Source organism: Triturus cristatus, chromosome 10 (genome assembly GCF_964204655.1).
Source record: "Triturus cristatus chromosome 10, aTriCri1.1, whole genome shotgun sequence".
NCBI lineage: Eukaryota > Metazoa > Chordata > Amphibia > Caudata > Salamandridae > Triturus > Triturus cristatus.
Genome location: NC_140593.1, coordinates 478,364,139 through 478,376,316, shown reverse-complemented (window position 1 = coordinate 478,376,316; position 12,178 = coordinate 478,364,139). Strand labels below are relative to the sequence as shown.

The 12,178-nt window shown below is 46.4% G+C and overlaps 1 protein-coding gene across 4 annotated transcripts in view; it reads left to right on the top strand.

Annotated features, from left to right (window-relative positions):
- Positions 1 to 12,178, top strand: part of PFKP (phosphofructokinase, platelet) — a 299,364-nt gene that overhangs the window by 193,701 nt on the left and 93,485 nt on the right. The window lies entirely within an intron of this gene.

Sequence of the window (12,178 nt, the reverse complement as noted above, 5' to 3'; positions counted from 1 at the left end):
GCTAGCCTGGCTGAAGAGGGCTATTAGCCCGAATCCGGTCCCAGGTTGCTTGTTTCCGGTCCAGGGAAGACATGGTGTGGCAGTTCGGGCTGCACTGTTCCCATGAGGCACAGGGTCAAGACTGATTTGCATATAGCTGTGTCTGAACTGGGGTGGCAAAGTGAGCTAAAGAATGATGATGGATTCAACCCAGATCTGTGATGGGGGGTAAGTGTTTGAAAAGTTTCAGCACTCCGGCCATCATCTCCTTGTGTTTGCTTTGAAAATTATGTTATAACATCAAGCATCCTATGCACTAACAGATCTCGAGCTGGGCGTGTATGGTGTTTGAAATGGGCGATTTTGAGCCACTTTGTTGTTGAATACTTACAGTTTTAATTTGCCATTACAAATTCAGGACTGCGAGTCCCAGAATGCAAATCACGGAGCCACAGCGCCAGAAATAGCTGCATGTTCAGATGTAATGCTCTCAAGTAGTACACCCCAGATATGGCATCCCTTACTGTCTATCCCCCGGCTTGAATTCCAAATATATTGCTGGTGTTCTGCTCCAAAATAGATCTTCAATTAACGCACGTCAGGTTTGAGCAGACCAGCGTGTTTGTGAAGCGATGCACGGCGCTAAACAGTCACCTCAAAATGCGTGTTTTAGGTCTCGCCTGACCCAGCGCATGCGCTGGTCTGGCGAGACTTATTGAGAGGGCTCCAAAAAGTGCTACCAGGCCAGCCTAAAGCTACAGTGCATGTGCGCGGGCGCGCGCGCCGCGTTTTACCGCAATTACTTTCACTTTCGGCCACACGGCCGCTTTGATGTTTGATCGTGATCGGATCGCGATCACTTTCACGCACGGCCGCTTTGCATAGCAAATAGGTCTCGCTTTTGGGACCTTATAAGTATTTAGTTGCGCAACTGTTGCATGGCTAAACACTTATAAGGTCTCAAAGGCGAGACCTATTGGCTATGCCAATGCTTGTTCATTTTGCGAAATAGTAGTCCCAGCGCAGTCATGCAATGGCAAACATGATTACGTGATAGTCTTGAATGTAAAGAAAAACATGTAACTGGATGCGCTACTCGTGACTGAAACGGAAATTATTCAGATATCTGCCAAGCGGGTTTTCCATTACATCTCTAAGTCCTGTAAGCAGGCATGGGTGCTCGAAGAATGGTTCCCAGTCACACGCCTTAAAGGGGTGTGAGGCTAAATAGCCTTTGCCGAATGTGGAACAGACGTGCAGTCGACAATCAAGCTGGGTGACAAAGAAAAAAGTATCTCGAGTGAGGCGGATGAAATGTGCAACAGGTAGGAGTACTTGGTTCACGCTCCACAGAATCGAAAACACACAAAGGCACCAGAAACCACCAGAAAATAACATGCACAAACCAATAAAAAAAACAAGAAAATCAAAGTGATGAGTAGGTAAACAAATGAAAAGTTAGAGTCAAGTTGTAGGCAGGCTGTAAGCCCCTTTTGAAGATTTTGTTTTACTTACAAAAGACTTCACATGCACAGCGCAGAGTTCACAGACGTGTGTGTATGTATGTGTGGTTATATATCCTATTATTAGACGGGGGGTCAACAACTTTTCAGCATTGCAAAATAAATTAATGTCTTAGCACCGCTATTATAATATTGAGAAGTTAATGATCTTTCTAACCATAACATTAGCTATCCTATGTCATATTTGTTGTTTAATTCAGTCTTCAGACAGTTTTATTATTATTTTAATCGACAGACCTGTTGTCACCACTGTACACCCCACAACACACAACATACATAAACATACAGTAAGGGGGTTTTGGTCAGTGCTCTTCAGCCATTGGCTAGGTTGAGAAAGTCCCCATCAGGCTTTGGGTTACTGACTGCCCCTCATGCCTATGGCATAAAGCGGATGTATACATTACTAAAGTAGTTCCATTCCATATTTGCCCCATGCGGGGACTGAGGAGACAAGTCAGGAATGAAGCACAGTCCAGAGGGACAGGATTGTCTTCACAAGGATGGACATCTACAGCTCCACCACTTCCTCGTAAATATGCCCCTGTATGTCTAAACCAAGGGGTTTCAGTGTTTAATAAACCTTTCCAATAGGGTTGCATGAGGACAGAGTATGTTCTTTAACACGGCTGCGTGCCTTACATCCTTAACACCCTTTTTAATTTTCTATTTGACAATGTCTTAGGCGGTAATTATTTTAGTGGTATCAGGGTTCAGGCATGAAAAATGGGCCTACTAATTCCATGACGAGTGGCAAAACAACATACGTAATTAGGGTGTGGAGGGCCCTCACAGTTACAAAGCTGGTGCCACTGCACCTGCTGCACTATGGATAGTTATGCCGTACACGAATGAGCAGTTTTCGACCTTCAGTTTCAGTAAAGGTGGCTCAGCCCCTTCCGTGTTTACCTCTGGGCACTGCTCTGCAGGCCACGAGTTCGAATCTTGACAAGGCTTCGTCTTTCTGGGGCTGGTATCTCTGAGGCTGGCTGACATCTGTTCCCTCGGGGGTGAACAATCCGTTCCGCCTGCACAGCTCACATTGGGCGGCTGCCCCCTCGCAATGATGCTGGTGCTGCACGCGGGGCATCTGTGTTCAATATCACATAGTAACAGCACTGGGTGGTATCTCACTTTTCTACTGGGAGCGCGTTGATCAGAGGCAGCACAAATTAAATTAAATGCTCGAGCTTTCTTCCTTTCAGCGCCTGGATACCCGCCCTCACGGGTGACGTGGCGCTCTACAAATCTACGGGCTGATTTACGTTGCTATGTTAGATGGTTTGGGCAGCTTTCTAATGCCTCTAGTCTCTAGACTACTTTCCTTGCTACGGATTCCATGGTTTCATCCATACAGGTAAAGGCTTTCTTTACGAGGGCCCGCACCAGCATGATTCCCCAGCAGCTCGTTCTCCGTGGGCGGAGGCCGCTGGACTATTCCCCTGGTGTTGATTGCTTTGTGGTCATATTCAGTGCAGGTTCATGCCCCTGTGGTTGTCATTATTGTTCATGGATACGGCTCCCAAGAATGAGTCACTTTGATCTTCGTTCATTCCATTTACAACCGACTTCCTCTGATACTCAGTGCTTCGGTGGAGTCCACGTGGCGCTGCTACGCTTTATCTTAAATTTCCTGGGTTCCGTTTCGTATTATGCATAAGGGTTGTCATGTACCACTCTGCTGTACGGCCGGTATTTGCTCTGACTGAGGGCAAGAAGGTTGAATGAAAGGAGGAAAATGTAATCATTGTCACAAACTAAACACAAAGCAAACGAAAAAGGTCTGGCTTGAATCTGACAATGCAAATCAGCTGCATTGGCTTTGACAATGCTTCTTTGGAACCACGTTTTGCTTACTGCCCATGCCTTAAAGCCACTGAAATGCTCAGTGAAAGTGGCCTAATCAAATATACACTGGTCGTAACCTCAAACATAACGTCACAAACGACATCGGTGATGACGTCACACATGATGCCCGCAATGTCATTCTCACCAGAACAATTAACAGAGAAGTTAAACTTTGCAGATCAAGTCACATTTTAGAAATCTAGCATTGAAAGAAGGTTGTAGTAATACTGACTATTAGCTCTTGCCCTAACACACATACGGTGGGTGGCCTTTGACCGCACAGCTGGCACTGCGTGTAGCATTTGGCATGCCGCTTGGCGAGTCTCTCGCTCCAGATGTGTATGGGCTCAGCCTTCGATTAGGGCTACTGGATACTGGGCATCAGGGGGTGAAGTTTGGCCGTGCCTTTCAACCAGTACCCGTACAACAAGGGCCAGCGAGCATGTCCTCTGCTTTTGTCCAACAGACATGGGCCTGCAGATGTTCCTCCACCCTAAATCGGCGTTGCCTGGGCCACTCTCTCTACTCAATACCCCACACCAGGTACCTGTTAGGTACACGCTTTGGTTGTGCTTCTGGTCATATGGCAGAAAACATGGACTTTGGAACTCACTTTGTGCACTCACAGGACCCTCTGGGCATCCCTTTTGGCCAAGACCGGCAGGAATTGGACATAAGATGTGGGCTTTTGTCACACTGTGAACCCAGTCCCCTGACCAAGTAGCACACAACTTTCAAAGATCAAAAATAAATGGGCATCTCTCATTCTGATTTGCCACGTAAGTGCCAAACTGATAATCTGTCAAAATGTATGCATGTAATACCGATTTGTACCAGTACAACTTAGCACTCGGTACTGAAGATAGGGCATGGCCCTGCACATAGTCCATATTAGTATCATCGAGTATCTGGTAGAGATGCATTAATGACATTTGCTGCTGGACGGTTCCCACCCCGGCCCCTCTCGTGGGATTATGTTTATGATTTTTAGGTCTCGCTGAGCCCCAGCGCTTGCGCTGGCTCGAAGGGACATTTTGTATGTGGGATTTTCAAAGTGCTGCTGGCTGGCCTAACGCTTGCGTTCACGCGATCGTGCACGCGCGCAGCCGGCCGCCAGCAGCACTTTGAAAACTCGTGTGCGTCATCGCGATCACTTTCGCTTTCAGAGCGATCGCGATGACGCACGCGCATACACAACTCCCGCTTCTCCCCCTCCCCCACCACATTTTGCGTCTCCGGCCGCTCGCGCGCGGCCAACGCTTGTTTTTTCTTCTCCTGTGCATCTTGTGTTTTTTAAACGCGATGAAATACAACCTTGAAAGTCTGTAATGTAGAACTGCTTTACTCAGTTGTGCTTAAGAGCTATTTACAAAATACTAACCCAGTTAATGTTTATCATGAGGCATTCGCCGCCGAGGGGGAAGTCGTAGGAGAGTGTGGGAGGAATCACGCTGCTTCTGACAGCTGCGCACATTTGCGTATTAAAAGGTGCAGCTCGGCTTGAGCCCCGGACACAATTCACGCGCCCCCTCACAAGCCATGCAAAGAATCACCAGCTCTAACCGACACTTCCGCCCCTCACTAAGCACTTTCAGGGTGATTGCTTTCTATTACATGTCTGGCGAAAGCAGGATGGTCTCGATCATACATTTGTTTCCCTAATGTGGTTCAATGGCGAGGCTCGTTTGAAACTTTGCAACGTCCTAAATACATTTATTAACAAGTTAGACGGCTCACTTAGAAAACTCGGGGCCAACGTCACAGACTCGACTTTCCGTAAGGCACACACTGCCTGTATACTCATGAGGTACACTAAACCAGTACCACCAGGCGGAGTGCTAAAACATTTTTTTTTTTTTTATTGCCATGGCACCCGCTTCATGGGCCGTGGCGCTTTCAAAAACAGATGCTTCCCATATTTAGGTCTCGCCTGATCCAGCGCTTGCGCTGATCTGGCCGAGACATTTTGTATACAGGCTTTTCAAAGTGCTGCCGTGGCCTAAAGCTTCAGTGCACGTGAACTTGCACGCGCGCAGCGCCATGTGTCTATTCTCCGTAGCACGCGATCGTAATCGCGATCACTTTCACTTTCGCGGCCGCGTCAAGGCTTTCATTGGGAACGGTTTGTGTTGATATGCTATAGCTCACGCTTGTATTTCGTGTTCAGTAAACTTGTTGTGCTTTTAAATATGCTCACGCTTGTATTTCGTGTTCAGTAAACTTGTTGTGCTTTTAAATATATAATAGCTTTGCTGGCATTGCTTCAGCATCAGTTAAGTCAGTTCCTGCTGACTGGCCGAGGCGCAGGGTACGCTGGTTGTGGGCTCCGTGCTTTTAGACTTGAATATACATATTTCTTCAGGAAATATAACTACCATTGAACTGGAGTCTCCTTTACACTGTACAACACACTCGGATTCCGTTCTACCTTCTGGACCACCAAAGCCCTCCCTACCCTGTCACACCGCTCTCCCAGTGCCACCCATTGCCACCTCCGTCTGCCACGTCCTTTTATGTTGTGCCTTCACAATGCCAGCTGTTGGCTCCGTAAACAGTTCTGTGGGTCTGTAAGTGCACCTCCCATCACACCCTCTTCCATATGCCACCCTTCCTCATACTCAGAAGGCCTCGGTGCTGCTATTTCTGAGAAGAGCAGTCCTTCCGGTGTGTTAATGTGTGGCTGTGTTTGAGTGGAAATCTCGGCACCCTTGCTTATGTGCCAGACTTATGTTTGCTGCAAGAAGTCTCCGGGATGTCATCGCTGTGCTTCATCCTTCTCAAGTAAACACAATGGAGGCCATGTTTACAGTGCGTCCTGTGCATCTTATCAGGCTGATATGTATTACATGTGTCCTCGCATGAAGTGCGGGCCCTTCATATTTCCCTGGTTATAAACATGGCGTAGTGTTGACTCCTCGCAGGTATGAGAACACCCAATTGTTGCCAATGTGACACTGTGCCCCTCCCCTCAGTGCAGCTAACACTTCACAGGGATCCAGCGCCCTTCATATTCTCAGCAATACGAGTTGTTGATTATAATGTCCATGGTGCTAATATTGGGCAGTGACATCTCTGCCATATCATTTACACAAATGATTTTCAACCATAATGGTGTCGATGTTACTTTCTAAAAGCTGTCAGTCTAACCAGTCCCTACATTAGAACCCATATGATGCAGACTCCCCGTGCATCTAGACAACCCTTACATGTGGAAAAAGACGTACAGATTGGTTGCAAAGGAAATCCTACTTTCTAAACTGGGACAGCATAAATCCTCTTCCATCTGCAGCAATAATCCACATCATCACACATTAATACGTGTGCCAAGATTAGACATCTGTGTTAATATCTGTGCTGTGTCAGTACTGCATATTCACCCCTTTCTTTATACCCGATTCAAGATTTCAGTGATTCTTTTTGTGTCTGTTCCAAGACTGCGCTAAGACTCCTTTACTTTCTGTTCCAATATCTTATTGTTATCTTATTTGTGACAGGATTGTACAGTTAACCCCCTAAGCAACGGTGCCACAGCTGCTTAGTGACCTCCCTTTGATTGTAGTGGCACAGTCATTGAGTTGCGTCCGTAGTATCTGTGTGAACGTCATACGCAACGCACTTGGTATCGGTGAAAAAGAAGACTGTGCTCCTTTATTATCGATTTCAAGATCATACATTGCCCCTTGGAATCTAGTCAATATGGCAAAATTGTTAAACAAGCATTGGCATAGCCAATAGGTCTCACCTTTGGGACCTTACAAGTGTTTAGCCAGAGCTAAGATTTTTTTGTTTTTCCCGCCAGATTTCCATTCTAGTTTCTCCACACGTGTCTCTCCTCACCCTCCACACGGGTTTCTGCTCACCCTCCACACGTGTCTCTGCTCACCCTCCACACGTCTCTCCTCACCCTCCACACGTCTCTCCTCACCCTCCAAATGTCTCTCCTCACCCTCCACACGTCTCTCCTCACCCTCCACATGTCTCTCTCCTCACCCTCCACACGTGTCTCTCCTCACCCTCCACACGTGTCTCTCCTCACCCTCCACGTCTCTCCTCAGCCTCCACACGTGTCTCTCCTCATCCTTCACACGTGTCTCTCCTCACCCTCCACACGTGTCTCCTCACCCTCCGCCTCACCCTCCACATGTGTCTCCTCCTCACCCTCCACATGTGTCTCCTCCTCACCCTCCACAGGTGTCTCCTCCTCACGCTCCACATGTGTCTCTCCTCACCCTCCACACGGGTCTCTCCTCACCCTCCACACGTGTCTCTCCTCACCCTCCACGTGTCTCTCCTCACCCTCCACGTGTCTTTCCTCACCCTCCACCTGTCTCTGCTGCACGCCTCACACTGCGGCACGCCACACACTGCTGCAGGCCTCACACTGCTGCACGCCTCACACTGCTGCACGCCACACACTGCTGCATGCCGCTGCACGCCACACACTGCTGCATGCCTCACACTGCTGCAGGCCGCACACTGCTGCAGGCCGCACACTGCTGCACGCCACACACTGCTACACGAAACACTGCTGCACGGCACACACTGCTGCATGGCACACACTGATGCAACCGGCACACTGCTGCACGCCACACACCGCTGCACACTGCTGCATTACTCACTGCTGCATGACAGTGCTGCATGCAGCACACTGCTGCACGCCGCACACTGCTGCACGCCGCTGCACGCCACACTGCTGCATGCAGCACACTGCTGCACGAAACACTGCTGCACGCCGCACACTGCTGCATGTAGCACACTGCTGCACGCCACAGTGCTGCATGCCTCACACTGCTACACGAAACACTGCTGCATGCCGCACACTGCTGCACGCCTCACACTGCTGCACGCCTCACACTGCTGCACGCGGCACACTGCTGCACGCGGCACACTGCTGCACTCCACACACTGCTTTTATGCGAGTTTATGCTACTGACATTGTAAATGACAATGCATTTTATTTGTTTTAAAACCAAATCATAAATAAAAGGCATTGTAATTTTACAATGCCAATAGCTCAAACTCTTATAAATGCGAGACCTATTGCATTGCAAATGCTTGTTTTTTTATTCCTAACAGAAAAAAATCCCATGTTTGACCCTCAGCCATATCTTTCTCAAGGCATGATAATGTAAATAACCAAAATAAAGCCCCTTTTGAAGCTATGGCGAGACACGGATTCGCACACAGACACTTGTCTGTGTGTCCATCTCTTCTAATGGAAGTAAATAAGTGGTGTAACTAGAAATATTGCCCTTGAAAATTATATGGTCCTAAAACTCACTATTTGGAGCAAATGTGTTACCAAGCACTGACTTACATATTTAATACTACAGTGCAAAGGCAACATTCCATGTTATTATCCCATTATGGCTTAACTGACATGGGAGCACTGCTTACTGCATAACACATTCCATTCTAGAACTACTTTAGAGCAGGGGTCTCCAACCTTTTCTGTAATAAGAGCTATTTATGTTCAATCAAAATCATCCCAAACTACTAATATTATTTAGAGTTGTAATAGTGACCACATCAGGCAAGATTACATTTGTGGTCATCGTATGCTAGATGACCTGCAGTGATCACCTCAGTGCATCAGCCACAGTTGCCAGCACTAAGGTAAGAAATGCTTTTTCAGTGTGGAGTGCCTCTAAGTGTGTAATACAGAACAGCCACAGCAAGGTCCCTTGCACCAAGTTAATAACATAAGTAATAAATCTACCCTACACTGCATGATGTATCACTCAGATATTGTCTTTAGTTATATTTCGGAAATGCAGCCATTTTTCTCCAAACATCTGCATATGAGTTCTGAAAATATACACCTTTTGGCCCTGAATACACATTTTTAAATGTACATTAATTCAAGCAAGCAAGAGATTCTGATTTATTATACTTGGCTGTATACCCAAGAGCTGCTTCTAGGGAGCTGGAAAGCTACCAGTAGCTCACAAGCAACCCTTTGGAGAAAGCTGCTTTAGAGAAAATATAAAGGAGGCAATAATCACAGTATATTGCTATTGTGATTCTTTCTCATTGCACAAACATTAAACCTTTTATGTAGTAAAAAGTGGAATGTGTTCGAGGATCTCACATCTGAACTTGTTTTTTTAAATGCCCGAATAACCTCTGCAGGGTCTGGTTGGGAAGGGCAGAGAGAATAAAGACTTGACATTTCACTACTTTTATGGGGCATTTCAGCAGAAAATGGTAAAGTTATCATCCATACATTTTTACACTACACAAACGGGGAGAAATGAGGCATTCCTCAATAGGGACCATGTTGGCCAGAGGCATGTATGCTGTGTTCTGCATGGCGCTAGCGTGCACTTGAAAAAGTAGGAATGTGTTTCAAGCTCACAGGAAGGAAATGCGTATTATAGAAACTTTCTTCCGGCAGAAGTTTGGGATGCTGTCACCAGAGCTGATGCTGATGAGTAGTGTTGAGGAGCGAGACTGAAGAACATCGGATTTAATGCACAAGATATATATATATATATATATATATATTCACTGAAAAAACCATAGGTTTCACACATGTTATAGTTAGCGGAAATTTTACTGATAAAAAACCAATGAAATTCCCCCGTTATAGTTAGTGCAGGCAACTATAACTCACGCGACCGCAATCCTCTGCTGATGCTAATACTGTATTTAGACACTTATTTGCCCATGTCTTCTTCCATACATTTTTAGCTATACATATATTACAAATATTTTTTTTTCATAAAGACACATATGTCATCAGCAGAAGATTGCGGTCGCGTGAGTTATAGTTGCCTGCACTAACTATAACGGGGGAATTTCATTGGTTTTTTATCAGTAAAATTTCCGCTAACTATAACATGTGTGAAACCTATGGTTTTTTCAGTGAATTTGCAAGGTTTTTTAAATGCTAATTCCTAACTATAACGTGTGTGAAACCTATGGTTTTTTCAGTGAATTTGTACGGTTTTTTAAATGCTAAGTTACTTTACGCCATTCGTGGCGTGCGCGCCCACTTAACGCAGTTTGTTCCGTGCGCGCATGGTGCGCTTTGCGCACCGTGAGCGCACAGTGAGCACGCGGTGCGCTTCGCGCACCGCGCGCCCACTTTACGCAGTTAGTGCCGTGCACGCACGCTAGATGTTACGTTACGCTAGATGGGCCATGTACGCACGATGCGCTTCGCGCACCGTGCGCACATGGAGGACATGTGATGCACTTCGTTTTGAAAGGTAATATTTTAATTTTTCGTATATGTTATAAGCCATGCACAAATGGTGCCCTTCGGGCACCATTTGCACACGGGGTGGAGAGAGTGTGGATAATTTTTTTTTTTATTATTTTTTTTTTAAATATTTTAGTTTAACTCATCTTTAATAAGCCATGCTCAATTGGTGCCCTTCGGGCACCAATTGCACACGGGGTGGGGAGAGTGTGGATAATTTTTTTTTTATATATAATTTTTTACCGTACGCGTACGGTAAGCATAATCGGCGAAATTAGCGAAAAAATAAAAATTCAGTTTTTGGCCTTGGGGGTTCTTTGGGGACTCCCTCAACATTGCTATGTGTGTGGGAACTGTCTAAACAGCCCCTTTACATGTTTTTGTGCTTTATATTTTAAACATCACTCTCAGTGCAAGAGAGAAAATGGCGGCCGCCGCTTCCTGGTTTCGGCCGATTCGAATGTTTACTAAGATCTAAGAGCCAATCAGAATCGCGCTCGCGCACGCCAAAGGTACGCGTACGGTAAGCGTACCGTAAGCGCACCGTAAGCTGGCTCAGATATATATATTGATTTAAAGGCTATTTTCTCAGAATCTACTGAACAGATTTACACCAAACCTACAAAAGGCACTTCCTTGACCTGAGGACTACCTCTCTGCCAAATTTCTGGTAATTCTGTTCAGCCGTTCGGGCTGTAGCCCTGTCTAAAGGTCCTATGGAAAAATGCATGGGAAAAACGCGTTTTGGGACCCCCCTTTTATCTCAGCCCCCGCTTGACGAATCCCCCCGAGACTTTCAGGGAAGGAGCGGAGCGTAGCGCCCCACCTATTTTGAAAAATTCGCGAGGATTCGTCGACCGGCGCCAAAGTTATTCAAAATAGAATGTTGCGGATTTCCTATGGAAACGTGGTCCTAACTATAACTACCTACTGGCGACCGCCAGTAGGTAATATATATATATATTCTACAATCCAATCCAAACGATACTGAAAAGGCGCTGACCATATATATATATAAAACCAATGCTTCCTCCAGGATAGGAAAAAGCACAGCACACTCCGGAGTTCAAAGCAAGGGCTTTATTGAAATAAAATGCAAGTGGTATTGGCAGTCCCTTGAAACGCTAAGGCAGACGCGTTTCAAGCCTTCAAATGGCTCTCATCAGTGCTTGTTCCCGGGGCTCCGCGCTCTCTGTGATGGTCAAACGAGATGCAGGTGAGTAGAAAACCGCTCCCTTTATGGTGTCATCACGCTCCTCCTCCAATGGGTGGTATGCTGACCACTCTCGCTTTCAGCCTGCCAGGCAGGAGCATGCTGGTATAGTCATGATATAGTCATCTGACCTTGTGTAATGCAATCTAGTGCTCTTGAAAAGTGTTCTAATGTCCTTGGTCCTTGTTTGTGCCATATAAACTGCAAAACAACCATTCCTAAAAACACTACATAGATGATATTGGTTTAGTGATACATTTGCTGCAACACTTGGGGTATATCAGCAAGACAATTATCGCCGCTTTAGCGGCAGTTTTCGGCCGGAAAGCAGCGATAATTGTATCGCCCTATTAGCAAGGTCGCGCTGTCGCGTGTATCCTTGCCTCAGCGCTCTTTACCTTAACGCCCATC